General features: G+C 36.5%; 1 protein-coding gene across 2 annotated transcripts in view; it reads right to left on the bottom strand.

Annotated features, from left to right (window-relative positions):
* The window catches only part of ADGRB3 (adhesion G protein-coupled receptor B3), a 750,806-nt gene that overhangs the window by 173,307 nt on the left and 555,839 nt on the right, over nucleotides 1–21,660 (bottom strand). The window lies entirely within an intron of this gene.

Raw genomic sequence — 21,660 nt, 5'->3', positions numbered from 1 at the left:
GAGAGATAGAGGCAACACAAGCAGGGGAGGGGCAGGGAGAGGAAGAGAGAGAATCCCAAGCAGGGTCTACACTTTCAGCACAGAACCTGATGTGGGGCTTGAACTCATGAACCCAGAGATCATGACCTGAGCTGAAACCAAGAGGTGGATGCTTAACTGACTGAGCCACACAGGTGCCCTATCTTCTTAATTTTTTAAATGCACCATACAACCAATGTTGTACATCAGATTTCTAGAACTTATTCATCTTGCATAACTGAAATTTAACACCTGTTAAATAGAAACTCTCCATTTCCTCCCCACCCCACCCCCTTGCCGCTGGCAATGATCATTCCCAAAGTACATTCCCAAAAGCAACAAAAGCAAAAGTAGACAAGTGGATTATATCAAACTAAAAGCCTTCTGCACAATAAAGGAAACAAATGTCAGAGTGAAAAGGCAACCTATGGAATGGGAGAAAATATTTGCTAACCATTGATCTGATAAGAGGTTAAAATCCAAAATACACAAGGAGCTCTTATAACTCAATAGCAAAACAAAAACAAAAACAAAACTGATTAAATGGGAAAACTATTATCTTTTTTGTTGTATTTAATTTTTTTCAATGTTTATTTTTGAGAGAGAGAGAGAGAGAGAAACAGAGTGTGAGTGGGGGAGGGGCAGAGAGAGGGAGACAGAATCTGAAGCAGGCTCCAGGCTCTGAGCTGTCAGCAAAGAGCCCGACATGGGGCTTGATCTCAGGAACCACAAGATCATGACCTGAGCTAAAGTCAGATGTTTGACTGAACCACCAAGGTGTCCCTGTTGTTGTTTTTAAAATTGGAAATAGTAAGAGTAGAAAAAAGTATGGGAAGAAATAACACTAAGAAGGCCAATCTACTGGGTTATAAATATGTATAAATATCCTCACCATGATTTATTAATAATTAAAGGTTAAAATATGCTAGCTGCCATCATTAATTAGTCAATAGGCAAATATAATAATTATGGTAATGAAAATAACAGCTAACATTTATAGAGTGTATAACTCATTGATAGGTCCTATGGTAGATACTTTATATATTTTTTAATCCTAAATCTAAATGTCAAGGTAGTTATTGTTGTTATTTTCCCAGATAGGAATATTGAGACAAATGGACCCAATGCATCCATCTAGAATCATGAAGATCCTAGAGATGTAAGAGCCTAGAGTTGGAAGTTGCCTAGATACCTCAATCTGTATAATAACCATGCAAGCCCTGGACTGCCTGTCTTTGGCTTTATTGTTATATGTTTAAAAGAAATAAATGAAGCCAAGAAATTATGGCTATAGTAAGGCTGCCCAGCTGGTAAAGGGCTGTACCAGGAATTGAACCCAAGTCTGCAAGACTTAAAAGCAGATTCCCCTTCCTCTGTTTTCTCAGTGAGGGGTAGATACAAAGAGTACACAACCAGAGTTAAGAACATGCAGGGACAGTGCTCAGAAAAGGTGACAGTATTTTGAGAATTAAAATCTCACAGTCATCTATGTCCCATTGTTTCTGCTTAGCCCAGCAAACATTTGTTTGCATTACTCTTTTACATCTTCCTGTGAAGTGTGTTCTTTCCCTTTGAGGAACACAGACTCCTACCCCCTTTCTCCTAGGTTCAGGATTACACATATACCTCATTTTGCCTGACTGCCTTTGGAATTCTGTGTGGATTTCCCGTACAGAAGAAATTACATTTGATTTTCTCCTGCTAATCTGTCTCATGTCAATTTGATTCTTAGTCCAACTAAAAGACTCTGAAGGGCAGAGGAAAGTCTTCCTCCCTGACAATACCTTGGGAAGAAATTATTAGAGTTGTGAATTCTTCCATAGTTCTTAATACCTCTAAATCAAATCACTATACTGTTTAAAACATTATTTGTCAAAAGCATTTCCTAAAACACTCTAAAAGGTACACCAATGATTCACAAAAATTTTCTGTCGGCTAAAACTCTGGCACAAAAACATTCAACAGCAGAATTACTGAGTAAGCGTCTTAGGCAGCTATTTGTATTATACAACTTTTTTCCCCCATTCCATTTGAAATTATAATTATGATGTGGCTTGGCTGTAAAGTGATCTAGTCATACTTCTGGCACTGGGTCACAGGTTAGCTGTTTTCTAAGTTAAAAATTTGAGCATATGTCTGTAATGTTAACCCAAAAGAAGGATAGATCTCAACAACTTACTACTACTGAGATGTGAAACTAAGACATCAATTAGAAGGTGAAGTTTAATTCACTCAAAATCCTGATGCTTTGTTTCTGGGATAAAGCTGGGAATATGCGATTTTGATGTCAGAGTTATTAGTTTCAAAAAATAGAAATTTTAAATCTTGAGTTAATCATACAACCAAAAATATGATTCATCATTGCTTACACAGAAAATACAAAAATCAGGGATCATTGGAGATTTATATGGTTTAAATGACTATTTGGATGACATAATATTCTTAGAACTCTGACAAAGGGAATCTGGAGTATTAGGGCAATGTTTCTCTGCTCACTCCCTCAGTATATTATGTACAATTTGGGAACATGGTTATAAGTAGAAAGGATATGGAAATGATTGGAGTGGTAGAACAAAGTATTACCATATACAAACAGAAATGAAATAAAGTGGCCTGTATGTGAAAAGCTGGATTCAATTAAAATATAAACTAAGAAAATAATCTGTTCAAAACCAGGTGGTTCATAGTCTTATATTTATTCAAGTAACTTTGCACTGTTACAATATCATTCATTTGCAACTATTGAATTCTTTAAAAACTAATCAATATCCCAGCATTACAGTGTTTAAAGTGAAAAAGCTCATTCAATAAAAGCCATGCTGAAAACATTTTGTACCTATGTGATGACACAGATAAGTATACGCACCAAATCAAATTCATAGTAATGGCTTCAGTAAATATTAGAATAACTTTCCATCAGGTTTTTTTTCCCTTCTAATTAAAATTATACCTTGAATTTGCTTGTGACTAGTTTCAAAAGAGCTTGCCAATTTTGCTCCCCTTTAAACATTATCTATAGAATCTATGGGAAAACAAGTATCTTTATCCTACAGATAGTTTCTGTTTTTGTTGTTGTTTTTTTAAGTCACAGATATGGCACTGGGAAACTTGGCTTCTGGTTTCAGCTGCACCACAGCAGAGTACTATTATCTGGGAGAAATCCTAACCTACTCTGGCACTCAGTGTCTTCATTTATAAAATTTGACAGGTGCATTTTCTACCTATCTTATAGAGATACTGTGTTGATAAAACTGAAGATAATGGATATCTTATACAACTATTTATTTAGTGGTTATATGGACTAGGCATTGTTAATGGGAATGAAAATCGTATATCTAAAGTTAACATTCCTAAATAAATGCAATATATTGTGATGATCACATATACCATTTTATTAACAAGAGACCATGTCAGAAGAGTCAAGTAACATGAACAAGATTATCCACGAAACATTATCTCTTATGGTGGCATCATAACATTTCCAGGTTTAAGAGGGGAATGCCAAAGTCCATGTTCAGAAGAACCAAAGTTAAAACTAACAAAGTAACTAACGTCCTCTATGAAGAAGAAAGAGATAGTATGAATTGATTTTCACCATGAACTTTTTTTGTTGTTACTATAAGGATTTTAAGAACTAGAAACAGAACCCCAGATTACTAAACCTTTGGGATCATATAACCACATGGCCAACAGCTAAATCAAATTTTACATCACTGGTAGGCTAGTGAAATATGAAGAAGAAAAGTATCTATTACCAGGGAAGGAATCCATGTCATATTCTGACATGAAATGAAAAGGATGTAATCTTTCTATCTCCCAAACACTACCATTACCATGAAATTATCAGTGAAAACCTTCCATTCAAAGTACTTTCTTTGGATATTAGGACTATTTATAATAAATGCTCTGATAAGTATAGGTCAAGAGTAATAATATACGAAATTAGAAAAATGTAGTGATTTCTACAAACTTCTGGCTTTTAGGGATCTTGAAGACAGATCTCTTTTGTCAGATGGCATAAGTTACCCACTCCCCACACAGCAAAAAGATGTTAGGTAAGTGAGGGTAGAGTGGGTGCTACAGTTGACACAGGTTCACAGAGAAAGCATCGTTCTAAGACTCCTGAACATCTCATACCACTGATTTGCCAAGCTGTACACTCTTGACTACATGGCGATTTGATCTCAGAGTAGCAATGGAAAAGCAAGGATAGCCTGTGCTTAAATCCTCAACGGTAGCACATGCAAAAAGGATAATAAAGAAGCAGGAATGTCTATAAGTGAATTATGTAACATGACTTTTTAAAGTGCAATGCTTAATGATGCTTAATGCTTAAGTTGATTTTTAAATTCTCATGAAAAAATTTGAAAGGGCAGAATATATTCTATGAATTTATAGTCTCTGCCCTCAGATAGTGGAGACAAATATAAGCTTGTCCATTTCCATCCCAATTAAGAAAATTCCAGAAACGTTGAACACAATTAGAAACTGTAGGGGTGTGGCTAGTGCTGTGGTGACAAAGGGGAAGAAGTACATGAGCCCATTTCTCAAAAGTCTGGCATGTAAAGAAATAACGTGTTGCTGTACATTTAAATAAATGTGCATTCTATCTTCCTATCATGCCGCTGCTCCTCTGGAACTATGGTTACTTTCTACATTAATAAGGCAAGCAGTGAAAATTCATGGTTGAAGGACAGCATTGAACCCTCCACGGCATAATTAACATTTTAATGAGCAGTCAAGGCCTTTCCAGTTTTGGATCTCAACCTTGTGTCTCCTGAGTGGATCTCAATCTGTTGAGCTCAGAGAATGAGGTGATTCTGTCTTAGTGAGATTTTAAACAAAAAGTAGATCATATAGGCCACTATTTTAGCTTGATACTGCTCTCTCCTTTGTTAGCAGAGCTCACTTATATTTGACTGTGTCATGTCAGTGCCCAACAACTAATTTTCAGCTCTAGTTTCTTTTTCAGCACATACAAAACTGTACCCACAGCACTTACATTCTAGGAATGGCTAATTTTCAGTAACTGACTGACTAATTGCAAGTTCCCCTCATTTGTAAGGTGCAGTGGGCTAACTGCTATTTGGGGACATAATAATTTGCAGAGGAAGCATTGGGTAATGCTTGTAATTTAATTATTTGCAAATCAAACTGCCTAATACACCAAAGGCACTAAACTTCTTCATTGGAGACAAGTTTGAAGGTCATTAAAAAGCTATTTGTTTTGAGGATTCAGAAAGTAAAGTACCTTAAAACTGTTCTAATGGATAGAAAAACACTTTTATTCCCAGATAAAATCTTTCAAAAACACTAAAAACCAATCTCCTTATTTTCATTAGTAGGACAAAAAAAAGAGAGAGAGAGAGAGAGAGAGAGAGAAAGAAAAAGAAAAAAAAAAACCTGTCATGAGAGAAATTCCAGTGGGAAAGTTTCAAGCATCTTAAAAATGAAGCTTATAATAGAAAAACCTTCTCTGTCATAATTAATATAGCATCACTAATATAAAACCCTGGCTGCTTCTCCCATCTTCATATCTCATTTCTGACGGCTTCAGACCCATTACTATAATGTACATTATATGTATAGCACAATATATGTTATATTATTATTCTTATTAGGTAAAGGCTGCAGAATCTCTGGGAATTTTGACATTTATTTCTTGGTGACAAGACAGCATAGCTCAAGTTCTCTTTACAGATGTGAACATTAACAATTCACATAGATAGTGAAGTAGTTCAACCACCACTTCAAATTTTGCTTACTGATTCAGTCGTAAAAACCAAGGACATCATGCACATTTACCTATGCGTTACATAATCTTTTAGCAAAGATTGCAGACTGTAGTTGTGTTCACTGTATCCTTCAGTTATCGTGTTTCTCTCTTAACCATAGTCAAGCGTATATATAAAAAAGTGAAAACATAGATATGTCTGCAATATTTGGTAGATAAATTTTATGAATAGTTGTTACATGTTATCTGCTACTGAAGTAAATTTCATGTAGAGAAGAGGACTCCAAGTTCTCTAAAGAGAAGCGGACATCAACATAATGTTCCACAGTATAAATAACCCAGTTTCGTAGCCAACTATCTAGAATACATAGAAAACCCCCGGGAAATAAGAAATTTTCTTATTGAGGATAAATTTGAGAAGACTGGTATGAAGATTGGTTATTCTCAGAGTGGTACATAAAACTTATTTTGCACAATTTCCAACTTTGCAATTTTAACACAAAGAAACAAGTTAGGTATGTTCATACCTCTCTGGTTCAGGCCATTAAGTGTATCTTGAGTGTTCTAGCATTTAACTGTGGCCATTCCCAGGGACAAACAGGTTCAACAACAGTCCTGGGAAGTATCGTAACTACATTCTGGGGCAGTAGTTTTATATTACCAACGTGGCTTCTGGACCTTTTAATGGGTGAGACAAATGCTGATAGAAATCCATGGCACCTCCAAGTGAGAGTGAGGATATTTCATGAACTAAGTGCTGCTTTGGGAAAATACTGAAGAAATAAGTAGATGTTTAGAAAATCCATTGTGAGTGACCCCACAAATTCTCAGTGGCTACAACTTCTCCTAGTGAGTGCTACTTCTTTCCCCCTTCTGAGCTCTCTTCACTTCTTAGGTTCCTTTTACTACCAGGCTTGCCAAACAAAGACTCCTATAAAGGCAATAGATTCTACGTAAAGAATGTATTGCCTTTATAGCAAAGTCCAGCACAGAAAGAGAGGAAGAAGAGGAAGAACTTGCTTTTGGAGTCCCCTGTCTATATTCCAGTAGTTGTGTACAATTTCGTTTAAGTTCTGAGTACAGATTATCCTTACAGTAATTCATTTATTCATATTCTTATTATGTTTTCTTTCAAATCTTATATGACAGGACAGAAAAGACTATCATTCACTGTTACTCAGTTGCTCTTTTTTTCTACTTTCTTTCCAGAGAGTCAAAGTATAGACTGAAGTGATTCCTGTTTATACATCTCCACTGGGACTGGCCAGGGCTGCAGTTTATATAGAATCCTGACAGAAATGGGGAAAATATCACTAATGGATTCTAAGACTGGGGTGTTTTAAAAATATAAATAGCTTTTTTTGGTACCAGACTCAGTAATGGCATTAAGGCATTCAAAAATTCAACTACAAGTACTTATGAGCCACTTTGGACCAAAGTTTTCATATCAATAGAGCAATGACTGTTTTGTTTTACAATGTAAGACTTAAAAGGCCTTGATCTTTTTATCAATTGGAGATGAGGTTTTTATGTGCCCACCCAAATACATTAATGTTAAACACACCCAAAAATATGGATATTAGAGGGTCTTGTGTCCCTATGTAAGAGTCAGATACTATGAAGCAAATTCCCCATCACCAACATCATATTCTTTTCTTTGTTTGTTTGTTTGTTTTTTTTTTTTTTTTTTTTTTTTTTTTTAGTTAAATATCTAGCTGGCTTCAGAGGGATAGAGGTAGGGGAAGGCTATGGCCACATTACTCTTAATTCTGCATATTCAAATCTTACTCTTAGATACACCTCAGGAAGGACTCAAGGACAGAGAACTCTTCCACTTGTCAGCCAAGGGGGCTGTGAAGAGAACCAAATAGGGGTCTTTAATCATCTTAGCAGCACAAAGGAGAAAATATGCTAACATCAAATCATCCATCTCCTGCTGCATCGTTCAGCTAAATCGAAGGCCCTGTGGGACCAGAGCTGAGGTATGCCATAGCCCATGGGACAGTGGGTGACATACTGCTTCCTTTCCCCTGTAGCCAGGCCACCTTGAACAAAACACCGCATTCCTGCTGTATCACACAGCCTTCCTTATCAACCATGTTACTCAACTATAGAAAATTTATGACTGCAACACTCAGGAATAAGGGACAGGAAAAACAGATGCTCAAGGCCAGGTTTTGCCAGTTTTCTGTGTGGTGCCTATTGCTTCATAAAAATCAACTCCCCCCCTCCCCCCCCCCACAAGTTTAATTGCAATCATTGTGCAGATGGTTTTTAGAGACTTGAGGTAAAGAGGCCAGTCCTGATCTCAGACCTGGACTTCAGTGCAGTACTAATAAGCCCTCTCCCTTCTCAGTAACTACTGCCATGCCTCCAGAGGGCTCCTCTGTGCTAATAAGGACCACACTGCTGCTGTCTTCAGAGGAATCTTTAGTGAGACCCCTTCTTGAGGAGGCATTTACACCACTCACCCAAGACTCAGAGAAGCTGAAGGTATACTCTTTTCAAAGTTATTCAGTCAGACTGGAAACAGAACAGCTAAAAGGAGGCAAGGTTATTTAAGTACCCCTACTGTTCTGGGAATTAGAATCATGCCCCTTTGAGTGTCTTTTTCCTTTTTCCTCAATAAGCCCTGCTAAAAAAGAGATAACAGGTCCATAGTGGAATAACTTGTGCTAAGGCCACATCACCAAAGGAGACTTAATATCTAACCTAATTGCAAATTTAATCTCCTCCAGGAATATAATCTTAACCAGTCAGTCTGGAATTTCCTGGTCAGCATTAGTGATGTAATACACTTGATAAAACCCTGTTTGTTCCCTGAAGGATGGTGACCTTCCTGATACAATCCACACTTTCCTTGTCCCTCCCTATTTTCTGTCTACAGATGTCTTCCAGATTGTATCATTCCTCAGAGCTCCTATCTATTTGCTAAATGGGATGCTGCCTGATTCATAAATCATTGACTAAAACGAACTTGAGCTTTTAAAAAAACTTTTTTTAATGCTTCATTTTTGAGATAGACAGAGCCCGAGTGGGGGAGGGGCAGAGAGAGGCAGACACAGAATGTGAAGCAGGCTCCAGGCTCTGAGCTGTCAGCACAGAGCCCCACGACGCGGGGCTTGAACCCATGAACTGCGAGATCATGACCTGAGCCAAAGTTGAACATTTCAGTCACCCAGGTGCCCCAAAACCAAACTTGATATTTAAATTCAATCAGTTGCATTTTAAGTTTTAACTGCAACTTCATGGTTTCAGGACAAGATAGGGTACAGGTGGAAGTGAGGCTGGTGGTTCTGTGCCCTCTTCAGCTCCAAACCCACAGGCATCCAGTTCCTCTGCTGATTGACAGCCAATACCATCCACTGAAGACCATCAGGTTCTGATCAGTGTTGCTCTACAACAAATAGGTGGGTGTTTCTAGTTATTCTTTTCAAGCAGACACAGTCTTGGGACTTCATAGGACTTTTCTAGGTTTCTCTAGGCTACATTTCTGTTTCTGCAGAACTGATAGCCATGGGGCTTCATTTCACGCATACTTGCAGTGGCCTTGCTCAGGGGGTTCTAAATTCCAATGTTCCAATGTTCCAATGTTCTCTCCTTCCTCTGGTCTCCCACAGTAGACTCCATGGTTCTGGACTATTATTCAGTTTTACCATATTAACTGCATGGAGTTGGCTCAGCCTTACTTACATTTGTGCTTTCCTTTGTCTGGGTGGACAGCACAGGGAACACCCACTGATAATCCCAGCAAGGCCCTATTTGTGACTCTACCTTTAACAAGGTGTTAAAAGCCCTTCAAATTACTTAGCTTCTCAATAGGAACCTTGATCTTGAGTCAGTCTTAAGCAAATTTTCTCACTAACTCTAGGTATTCAAATGCAAATGACCCCAGGCAGCAGTCTTTGGAGATGGAAAGCAGTTCTGTTTAGACCCATTAGAGCCTCTCAATCAAGCAAATACTTTAGCTTAGGGCCTTCCATCCATCCTGTTAATAAAGTGCCTACTATTGTCAGACATTTACTAGATTTTGGGGGAGATGAAAAAGATTCTCGGATGCTGAAACCTTTATAAATATTTAAGATGAGGTCAGTATTTAGAAGCAGCCTAAAAATATGAAGTGGGGGGAATACACATTTATTTAGATTATAGTTTCCTATGCCAGTAGAAATTTTGAAAATTTGCATTCGCAAAACTAGCCAAGGCAGCTAAATCAATTCAGGAGATTTGAATTCATTGTAACAATCTAGGTCAACTGTAAGGAATTAAAGGGCTAGCAATGTTCTGCTTAAGGATTATCAGGACCTAAGAAGTATATTTCATTGTGTGAAAGACATACTCCTCCCCCTCGAACAAGAAATGAGAGAAATTTTGTTTTAATGGTGGGAGGAGGTCTTTAAATCAGCCCTAAGAACATTACTATGAGAGGATAGACAAGACCACTACTCATTCTGGAAATTTCCCTCTCCCGCTGAAGTCTATAAAATGTCTCTCATGAGAATTGTGGGGATAGGCTACATTAGTGGTCTTGTTGGTCTTACACTCTTTAAGCAAAAAAGCTTGAGTTCGGTTAATATATTCTTGAAAAGAAAATAACTTTTGAAAGCAATAAACATTTTGAAAGATGAAAGGTTGAATTAAACAGGTTTATATTTATGTTTATGTTCATTTTGTTAGCTTTTTTTAAAAAAATAAGACTAAGAAGAAATGGAAATGGGAAGAATCATAATTTATATGTTCTCTTTCTTAACATTTTGAAATAATTTTAGACATAAAAATGTTGCAAAAATAGTACACAGAATTCCTGTATATCCTTACCCAGCTGTCTCCACCATGGTAATCTGACATAACTACAGTATAATTACCATTAGCATATACTATTAAATGATCTATAAACCTTATTCAAGATTCACCAATTGTACCTCTAATGTCCCTTTTGTGATCCAGCATCCCATCCAGAATCCTGCAAAGGATAGAGTTTTCATGTTCCCTCCATCTTCACTGTGGGACAGTTCTCTTTCTTTGCCTTTCTTGGTACATTGTGTTAGGAGATAAAGGATATGCTTAGCTCTTATTCCTGGTAATATTGACTCATCACTTGGTTAAACTGCATCTGGTAGATTTCCCCACTTTTCCCATTTGTAATTAAGAAGTATCTTTTGAGGAGATGTATTTTCTTCTGAGGATATGCACTTTTTTTAAGAAATTAAGACATGGATGATACGCTGAGGGACCTCTTATAGGGATAGAAAACTTATTTCCTTCTAGACACCAGTATACTTGAAAGTCACCTCCCTATGGTTCCACTGGAGAGTGTTCATCTTAATTTTAAACCTCAGCAGATTTGGGGAATCAAGTCTGTACAGCTAACATCACCAGTCTGGTTGTTATTTTAGGCACTTTTTAGGTTGACCTTTGCCAGAATTTCTTTCCACAAATATAGTTGAACTCTTGAATATAATGTTTGGTGCAACAATATAAAGGCAGTCTTCTGACCACCAGTCAAATAAAATAGATCTGAATCATCAGGGATAGAGGATGCTTTATTCTGTACCCTAGTCAAGCAGCAAAGACTGCAATATTCAGGGGCTCCTGAGACCCTCTATCAGGTCCCATATATGGTCTTTTATTATTAGGCTGACACACCAGTGCAATACCATTCTCCATTGACAACTGGGACAAAAGGAGAATTGAAGATTTTTAAATTCATCATGCATACTCATGTCTCTGTGCCTTGGCTAATGTCCCTCCTCCTTCTTTTGCCCTGCTGCATGGGATGTTCTTCCTTCACTAGTTCAGGTCAACTACCATGTCCTCCTCGAAACCTTCCCTGATAGTATCATGCCTCCAGGCTGCTGGGCGTTCCAGCTTTTTGTGTTCTGACATCATTCTTTATATTTATTTAGAGCAAATAGCATATTGTACAGTGGTTGATTACAGGGGTCTCTTTCACCCCTACTCAATTTTCAGGTCCTCAATATCAGCGACTATAGTATTCTACTTGGAACCACAATAGTTTTAAACATATAGGATGGTAAATATTAAGCAAATGGACTACAAACTTCAAAAATTTTAAAAGAATCAAGGCTGTATTATATTCTATTGATCTATTTATTGATCCATCTGTCTATACAATCTTGATTTACTTTTATGGTTATAAAAAGATTTAAGGTAATGTTTAAGTGTATATAATAAGAAATAAAATAATATTAAGCAAACATAGATATGAAAAAGTGAGGCAGGAATGAAAAGCCAGGAGTGTATCAAGCAAAGTACATGTTATAATATCCTGCATTTTTGCTATGGATGGAATCTAAATTAAGCCCCATGACAATTATGAAAAAAGTTCCAAAAAAGTTATTAAAACTAAGGGACTATGCTGTGTGGCCACAAAAGGTTCTGCGTGAGGATTTCCTTATCCAAAAGCCAATATATGATAAATGTTAATTTCTAAAAACAAAACACAGCAATAATCCTAAATCATGCACAACTATTTCATAATTGTCAGACAATGTTTGTTGAAGCAACACACACCTATCTCTCATTCACATTTATGATTTTGGAACAAAGCTCCCTGGGAACCAGGACATGATACTTATGAAGTAAATGCTGTGTAAAAGTTAACAGCAAATTAACTCTCCTATTTGTTGGACTTTTCTCATTCCTAGAATTAATAAATCTATACGGAAGAAGATTATGTCCACCTGAAAGCTTTTTGAGGGGGAATGGGAGAGTAAGACATTAACAAATAGCCGAATTTGTTTATGTGCACGAACTTTAATTTTGTGCTAAGTATTTGCATTTATCACAAAACAAAGTGACTTCTCTGTGAAATGAAGACCTTATCTACAGCTTTTACCCACTCGGGTATCTCATTAGATTAGTGGGTTAAACAGAAACATTATTTGATCATATTACAGAAACACTTTTGTCAAGCTATGCATCAGCTTTGTTATACAAGATGATATCATATTTCCCTCTCACTGCTTTATAAATTTAAAACTAAAATAATGTCTGCTACCTCCCACCACCTATCTACTGCTGCAAAGAGGCAGCTCAGGCCCACAGATCAACTAGAAAGTTCTAAAATCAGCATGATGAAAAACTGGTTCAGACTTGCTGATAAAGGTTACACACAAAGACCTTTAATCAAACATTGCCCATTCTTCTTTTCTAACACATTAAGTTTTCTTATCAAACCAATAGTTTCATTGTATGCAATGGGATTTGAAATAGGAATAAATAGCCAATTAAATATTTCAAATATTCTGCCCACCAAATCAAGGAAGGAACAGTACAGTCAAGGAGTTCAATTTTGAGAATGTTCATTAGTCTGGAGGAATAAAAGGGCATATTTCAGTTTCTACTGGGGAGTGTTTTTTTTCTTTCTAAAATAAAACCTTTATGAAAAATATACAATAGATAATCACCTTTAGCCTTAAATTCATTTTGAGAATGCTGTAAATTAGCTTTCTTGTTAGGTCATTTTTTGAAAAATTCAGTACTCCACATAAAATGGAAACTCAAACTAGTGTGGTCTCAATTACTCTTAAATATAAAGTCTTGGGCTTCTCCCACTTCAGGCTAAATAAACTCTTGCACTCACTTTAATTTTTCAAATGTAGCTGCATGTGATTTATGTTTTCACCAATTCAGCAGAGCTAATTAGAGGGCAATATTGGAAAAGGCCATCACCAAGCACATTTCCCGGGCAAATGAGTTATCAGCAACAAGTAGAATGAGTTTTGATGCTTTTTCAGATGCTTTACTGTTTTAAGTGTGATTACTGCAATCTTATTTGATTTCTTGCAAATTCTCTATGTCAATCCTGGAAATTAATTATACTCCTACATGAGGATTTATAGACACCAGAAAATATTAAGCTTCCTTTTATATTTAAGAATAAAAATCGTTCCACTAAATAAAATATATCCTTAAGTTTCTTTGCTTTTCTGCATATATTTCTCCAGATTATGTCATTTCTAGTATGTAAAATACACGTAGCCTAGTTGTAACCCACAAAGAATTAGTCATGAAAGTGGAGAGCAATATAACTTGGTGTGTAAGATATGGGTTTTGAGCCATCTACTCATGTATTCAACAAATATTGTTCCAGGCCCAGCTGAGGATTCTGTGAACAAAACCACATTCCTGCTTATACATTTGGGTGGGAAGCAGATAATATAAACAAGTAAATAACTAATATAATATAAAGCAGAGGAAGGCAAGGGTATGGGCAGTGACAGAAGGCTGGGGTTTCTACTTGGGCAAGCTGGCCTCTTTTAGTTCAGTTTTTATGTATTTTATGATACTGCCTACCTGACAGAGTTGTTATAAATTATATAAATGCAAGTACAATACTAGGCAGCACCTGACACTAGATGGATTAAAAGAAAATATTATGGATTTACAGGACTAGGCTTGGCAGAAAACTCCAGACAATATTCTCTTCCACATAAAATCTGAAATAAGGTGTCCCAGTACTGGTATGATCCTCAATTGTGTCAGGGACCCAGGTTCCTTCTCTTTTATTATCATGTGACCTGTAGTTCAAGCACCAATATCATCACAAACTTATCCAGCTTCTGGCAGATCGCCTCCATTCCAGCCAGTATGAAGAAATAAATAGAAAGAGAACTTTCTTCCTTTCCTTAAGGATACTTCCTGAAAGTCAGCGTATTTCTGTTTGGGTCTCACTGACTAGAGCTTGGCCAGATTTAGCCAAAAGGAAGGCTGGGATATGTAGGGATTTCAGTTTGTTTCTAAACCAGAAGATTATGTTTCAGCCAAAAATGAAAGGGGTTCTTTTTTATTGAAAAAGGGAAGAATAATGGTGGGAGTGTCAGTCTCAAATACATGGGACCAGCATTATCTTATCGAGAAGATTTATTTTACATAAGAACCTAGGTAGGAAGAGTCTCTTCCTCCTAGCAAGCTGTGAAATTCTCCTAACATCTTAGCAGGTAGATAAATGAGGCAACAACAAGGGCCCCAGATGATAGGAATTAAATTCCTATTTAATTCTCGTATTGAGTGGACATTAGCTACTTATTTGAGTCAATATTTCAATGGTAAGAGCGCTAAGCAATATTTCATTCCACCTACATGATCCTGATTTAAAGAGGCTTATTTCTGTCTGGGTTTGCTATATGTTAAGAATTTTACAAATTATTTAGCATTTGCTTGGGCCATGTTTTAAATGAAAAAAAAAATATAACAGTATGTAATATGAAAAAATGTTAACTTAATATGTAGTGAACCTAGCTTTATTATACTAGATTTTACTGAATATTACATTAGGAACATATTAATAAGTACACCATAATTTTTAGAAATTGAAAACTCTGTTAAGTGCACAAAACCTACTATCTACTTTCAGGTGTTTTTTGTCCATTAGTATCAGAGGTATAAAAGAAATTGGTGATAATTTATAAAATTTCACAATTTTACCATCCTGGAAACTAGGGATCAGAAAGGTTAAAGGACCTGCTCAAGGAGAAAAAACTAATTGTGGCAACTTAAAATGGAGTCTTGTGATTACTGAGTTGCTTTGCTAAAAAAAATAAAGAAAAATAAATAAAGAACTAGGGATAGGGAAAAAAAACCAGCCAAACAGATGAATTTTATGAACCCAGATCTTATCATCATCCTTAGAAAACTGAATTCAAGAGCAAGGAACACATAAGACATTCAGCTATCTCATAGCTATCCATACGCCTCAATTTTGTATGAATGGTTTTTTTCAGGTCTTTACATACTTTGGATTTGTTTGGTGTTTTTTTTTTGTAAGTAAGAATTTAATCATTTTCATTATTGTTGCAGAAAAAACAGAATTATGATCTAAGTGTCAACTAAAAAAAATATAATGTCTAATGAAACACTTATGCCTCACGGGGAGGGAAAACCATTTTGAGGGCTCTGGGCGTTTCTAGTTCACACAGAATGTGTAGGCTTGAAAGCCAGGGTGAGTCTCAAGTTTAAGTTAATGAGTCCAAAATAAAGGTTAGTGCTTATTCTTAGCACACCACTGGTCATCCAGCCAGTTGAGTCAATACCATTTATTGAAAACTGAATGTGTACAGGGTACAGTCTTGAGAAAGTTAAAGAAATACATGGCAAATTCGCTTCTCTTATCAGGACAGTTAACTATTATAAGGACAACTGAGAAACTTTTTACATGAAAAATTAGAGGTAAAATATATATAAAGCTAGTGGCAACTATCTTGGCCTCTCTACTTAAAGAGATCACTGAATTATTTACAGACAAAGTGAATTGAAGAAAATTAAACCATGACATTGCAAATGATGCACCCTACTAAAAGGGATTTCCAGGTCTTCAGAATGGCATAGGATACTCAGTTTGTGTGACTTACACATGACCATATCAAAATGTTAGGTTAGAAGAAAGATGTAATGAGAGATGAGGGTAGATAGGTGTTGCAGAGAATAATGGATAAGGTGGGAAGTAGGAAACATTGCGGCTGGAGAGATGGCCAGGGGCCAGTTACTGAAGGAATATAAGGGACACATTTTCAAGAATGGTCTTTATACTGTAGATGATGGGACAACATTGAGAGATTTTAAAGGACAATGACCTGACTTCTACTAGCTCCAATAATTCTTAACAGGTATGCAATCTTAGTATAATTACCTATGAGTAAAAGAAAGGGATGAGGAAAGAAAATTAAAAGAAACAGAAAGAGGACAAGAAAAAGGGCTCTGCCATTTTTTGACCCTAAAGCCAAGATCCTGATAATGCCTCTTTTGCTAATGAATGATGTAGATAACAAAGTGTAGTTGCTCAAAAATAATGACAATAAACCTATGGCAATAACAAGCTGATGTACCAGATAATGACTTTGTACTTTCTAGGATTAAGGTGTGATCTTAAACTGTTTTCACAACCTCTTTGCGTAATGCTGTGCTAATTTTACAAGTAGTTTTTTTATGAAATGTTTTCATTATTACCTGAGGTTTTTCAGGCACCTTTACTATCTCCTTTAGCAGTTGTGATCAATATGTTATGTTACCATGATTACTATCTGTCATGGTGTTAATTTTCACATAATATTTGCTGTTATGATTATGTGCTAGCAGCTGGGAAGACTAATTTATTACTTGGCTATTATCATTGAAGGTCATGTAACTCCAACATCCTGTTAAAGCATTTGATCCCATTTTACATGTTCTGCCAGAGAAAGGCTTTCTTCTGGCAACTCTTCAGACTTCTGTGGACTTTCTCACTTTTTTAACCAATGAAGCTGAAGCAAGTAGGTTCTTATTTCTGGTGGCTGCCAATAAAGAATCAGATTTCTCAAATGCCCTCTGTTCTCATACCCAGCATTTCTTAATTCAGTGGTTGAAAGAGATGGGGTTTATAAAAATTCAGCTACCTGTACACTCAACCTTCAAATATTAGTTGGAGACTAACTTGGTTCTAAACATTACCTGAAAACCACATTAGGAAACTTCACTGTATTATTTTGGGTATATAGAAGGATACTTTCAAGTCTATGAGAAGGTCTATTAATAGTGCAGGTGTAAACTATGGCTGATAGGATGATTTTGAGACAAGCAGAGGGAGAGTCTATCTATCTGTCTTAGTAACAAATGGAATGGAAAGTGCAGATTGGAATGTTATAGAATTTATGATAAGTGGGAAAATGCACTTGGTTAAACATCCATGCCTTAGATCCAAGAGAAAAGAGTAAGGATCCCTTTCAGCATATGGAAAAGTAGAGAGGTTTTTGGAATCTGTCATAGATATCACAGAAAGTTTCAACTAGACATTAGCTCAACCTCAGAATTATTCTTAATATTAAAAAGCGAAATGGGAACCTAAAACATTATTTTCATAAGACAACTTGCCTATCAACATTAGAATATTTATAACTAAAACACAGCCTCACTAGATTAGACATCTGTGAATAGAAGCAATATATCCTCAAGACAAATCCAAGTTCAACTTCTGATACATAGAAGAACACTCATAAAGGACTACAAATCACACTTGCAAAGCAAGCTGGCAAGGAGGAATCATATGCCACTGGTACACTTTGAACATAATTCAGAAGACAAAGAGCTGTAGGACAGAACTAGCACGGTGATGCCATATTTCTGGACACCTTATTTGTGTAATTTCAAATCCCAAAGGGTGGATAATAAAAGACACTGGTGTTTGCTGAAATGACAGGTTGGGTTGAAGAGTGGCAGGAATATTCTGAAGGTGGCTGAAGTGGTCTGTTCAGGAAAGAGTAGGGTCCAGGTGGGAACTCTAGTATACAAAAAGTCTTACAGAAGGAGAGACACAAGGTAAGATGGACCTAATGTGAATGGTACTGTGTAGTTATAATTCTGGAATGGACAAGAGAGTGGCGATGCTGACAATGATGAGGTTAAGAACACAGGCATGTAAGGCAGATCAAAGTATCTACTCCTGATATTTTAAGTCAATAAAGGATAACTGTATAGAAGAGAAGGAGGCCAAAGAAATAACTTTAGGGAATTGATCATTTTTAGAAGTTAGGACACACACAAAAAAGGAGAAATAAGATAAAATGAGAAGGATGGAGGAGTCAGAGAAAATAAGAAGAACGAGGCAAGAAAAATATACACAAAAAGAGGAGGTTGGAAAAAATGGTAGAGAATTTCAAAACAGAGTAAGTACTCAATAGTGCCAAATGTTACAGAGAGAGGTCGAGAAACAAACATCTGAGACAAGGTCCTGGAGACTCTGAGGAGCCAGAGGAAGAAGCCAGATTCAGCCAGGGTGGGAAGCATGAGGAGGCAGCAAGTGTAAACCATCCTGTGAAGATATTTTAGTAAAACATTTTAAGAAATGAAGTGTTAGTTCAAGAGAACCAGAAAAATATTTTAAGATAAGGAAGAAATAATGATGGTATTATTGGTTGTTCATTTCTTCAGAGGGAAAGAATCTGGATGGAAGTGCCTGAAGAAATAGAGAAATAGAAAGTATTTTATGGAATAAGGTCCTAGGAGGACAGACAGAATGGAACATGAGTGGTGATTTCTATGTTAAAGCTATGGAATCATATGTTCTGTGAAGCGTATTTGTCATCTTATGTTATTTAAATCAATGTGTTTTTTTTTTTTTTTTTTTTGTATGTCTTTAGTGCATCAATACCCACAGCAAAACATACTCTAACTTCCCTTTTGAAACTGCACAATGGATTCCAGCTTTGGCTTAGAAAAAACTTCTCTTCCATTTCTTCTTTTATTTCCGACTGCTTTTAAAATTCCACTTTGGGGATCTAGGAGTTGGCTTCTTCTAGTTTTCCAAAAACCACCTGCTTGCAGATTTCTGTTTTAGTCTACAGCAAGTGGTGATGTGTCACTTGTTAAAGCCATGCAGGTCTCCAAGGAAATGCAGCTACAGAAACTTGCAGAGGCTTCACAGATCTCACCAGCTGCTTTCCTCGGGTCATAAAGGCCACTTGCTTTTCTACAGATGCTTAGATGTCTGTTTTGAACAGAAACATTCTAACTTTGGTCACAATCTTCAGTCAAATAAAAACTGCATGTTGCATATAGACAACACCCTGTTGGTGGCTTAGACCTTGATACTCAACATTTAGTCTCAGGTGTCATCAGGGCTTGTGTGCTCAGGTCTTTGCTCCTTTCTAATTCACACATCGCTCTTTTTAGTAATTTGATCTGTCAATGTGGGTTTAATTTCATTTGTATACTGATGACAACAGATTGATGTTATAAAATTAGCCGTAATGTTCTCTCTGCCACATCTGTGCTATATGCTTGCCAAACTAATGTCAAGGATAGGGTATCTAGAGATTTTCTTCAAGTTATTTCCAAAATTGCTTGTTTTTATGAAATGCAAGTACCATTCTTACCTTTTGGTTTCTCCCTCTTGGTTTCTTTAAACTTCATGTTATAAACCAATACCTTGAACATGAGAGTACCAGATCCAATAGAGTTTTCTCTATTTTTCTAATTAAAAATTCATTTCTGCTTAAAAAAAAAAAGTATACCTAAACCAGAAAGCCACTGACACCAGGTGTAGCAATCTAAACATAAAACAATATTTCACTTCTGCTTTAGGAAATAAGTGCCAGACCTGTGTGCCTTTCATCTCAAGAAACACTGTTTTGATCTACATTGAGAGCTCAAGAACTGTAATATACAAAAAAAAAAAACCCTAACATTTGGTTAGGATTATATAGATTTCAAAAGACATTTATGTACATGATCACTTTTAATTCATATAAAAATCTTGCAATGCAAGAGAGATATTATTATTACCCTCATATTGCAGCCAAGACCATAAAGAATACAGAGCTCAAAAAACCTTCACAAGATCATCTGTAAAGTATATAGCTGAGCTAGGGACAAAGGCCAGGCATTTTGGGTTTAGCCCTCATGATCTCTAATTCCACCTCACCTCCAAGTCATGTGTACTATTTCTAAGAATGTTCATGGCTTCTCTCACAGTAATGTTTTGTCCTGAACCACTGCAAGTTAGAACAGGATGTGCCTTTCTTCTCTTGAAAAGAGGCTAATCCAAACTTAGCTTTTAGAAACTTGAAGTAATCTTGGTAAGGCTGAATGTCAGGGAAAATTCTATCTTTTCCTGGGTTATAATAAGAGAAGTTAATGTTTCTTGAACAATTATCACATACTAGGAACTCTATTTAGTGCTTTAAGTGAATTATCTCATTTACTTCTCACAATAATGTTATGGAGATTATTATTATTGTCTCCATCTTACCAACATGGAAAACATACCATGGCAATTTAACTTGCCCAAGATCACCCAGCTGGCTTTAAAAACAACAACAAAACAAAACAGACACACACACAAAAAAAACAGTCTAATTCGAGAGCCTGTGTGGTTAACCTCTGTGCATAGTCCCTTTCAGCTAAAATATAGGGAAAGCCACTGGTCTATTGAGAAAGCTTTTCTACTCGAATAGTAATGTGGCACCTATAGGAGTGTTGGCAGAGATGTGCTGAGCAATGAAAAAGAAAAGTGAGGGAAATAAAGTTTTCGAAGTGAGTAAGTCCATCCCCTCTAGAGATATTTACTGACATACCCATAGCTGTTGGGAAGGGCATCATCTATCAGCACATTTCAGCTTGACCTCCACTTGTACCCTTGGTCTGCTTTGGTGGCACCAAGTAATGGATCTGTATTTGGTCACACATTCTGTTGCTCTACGGTCATCAGCATTTGCTCCAATGAGCCCAGCCCTTGAGCTGGATTCATATCGATCTAGATTAATATGACCAGATGTCTTTTGGATCTTGCTAGATGGTGTGATTAGTATGTATAAAATGATATTATACCAAATAATCAGTTAATTGATCGTAAGTAAGTGTACTTGGATTACAGAATATTTGGGTATCACTGACTCACTTACTCATTTAGACATTAATTCAGTGGATTCACAGCATACTCAAAATAAAATCCAAACACCTTCCAGATGACTGTAAGGCCCTACAGGACTTGGCCCCTGTTAATCACCCCAGACTTACCTGATACAACTTTCCTCTGTGCTCCATTATTTCCCTTTTTTTCTGTTAAAAATGCCAAATTTATTCCAGCTTCAGAGCGTTTGTAGCTATTTCTACCTTTGCAGAATGACTTGACCTCCCCAGTCCTCAGATGCTCAGTTCATTCAGCTATCTGTTCAAAGTCATTCCTTTCAAAGTCCAGAATCCTTCCTCACCACTTTATCTAAAACGCCATTCCACCATTACCCTATTCTCCATCCTTTCATACTGTTTTCCTTTCTACCACTTATCCTAACTGATGCCATTGTGTGTGTTCATTCCCATTTGTCTACTCTAGAATATAAACTCATGAGAGCAGGGCTTTGTTAGACTCATTCATCTCTATTTCCAGTGCCCTGAATGATACTTGTCTTGTTGCA

The sequence above is a fragment of the Lynx canadensis genome, chromosome B2 (assembly GCF_007474595.2).
Source record: "Lynx canadensis isolate LIC74 chromosome B2, mLynCan4.pri.v2, whole genome shotgun sequence".
Lineage (NCBI taxonomy): Eukaryota > Metazoa > Chordata > Mammalia > Carnivora > Felidae > Lynx > Lynx canadensis.
This window is presented reverse-complemented; position numbering and strand designations above follow the sequence as displayed.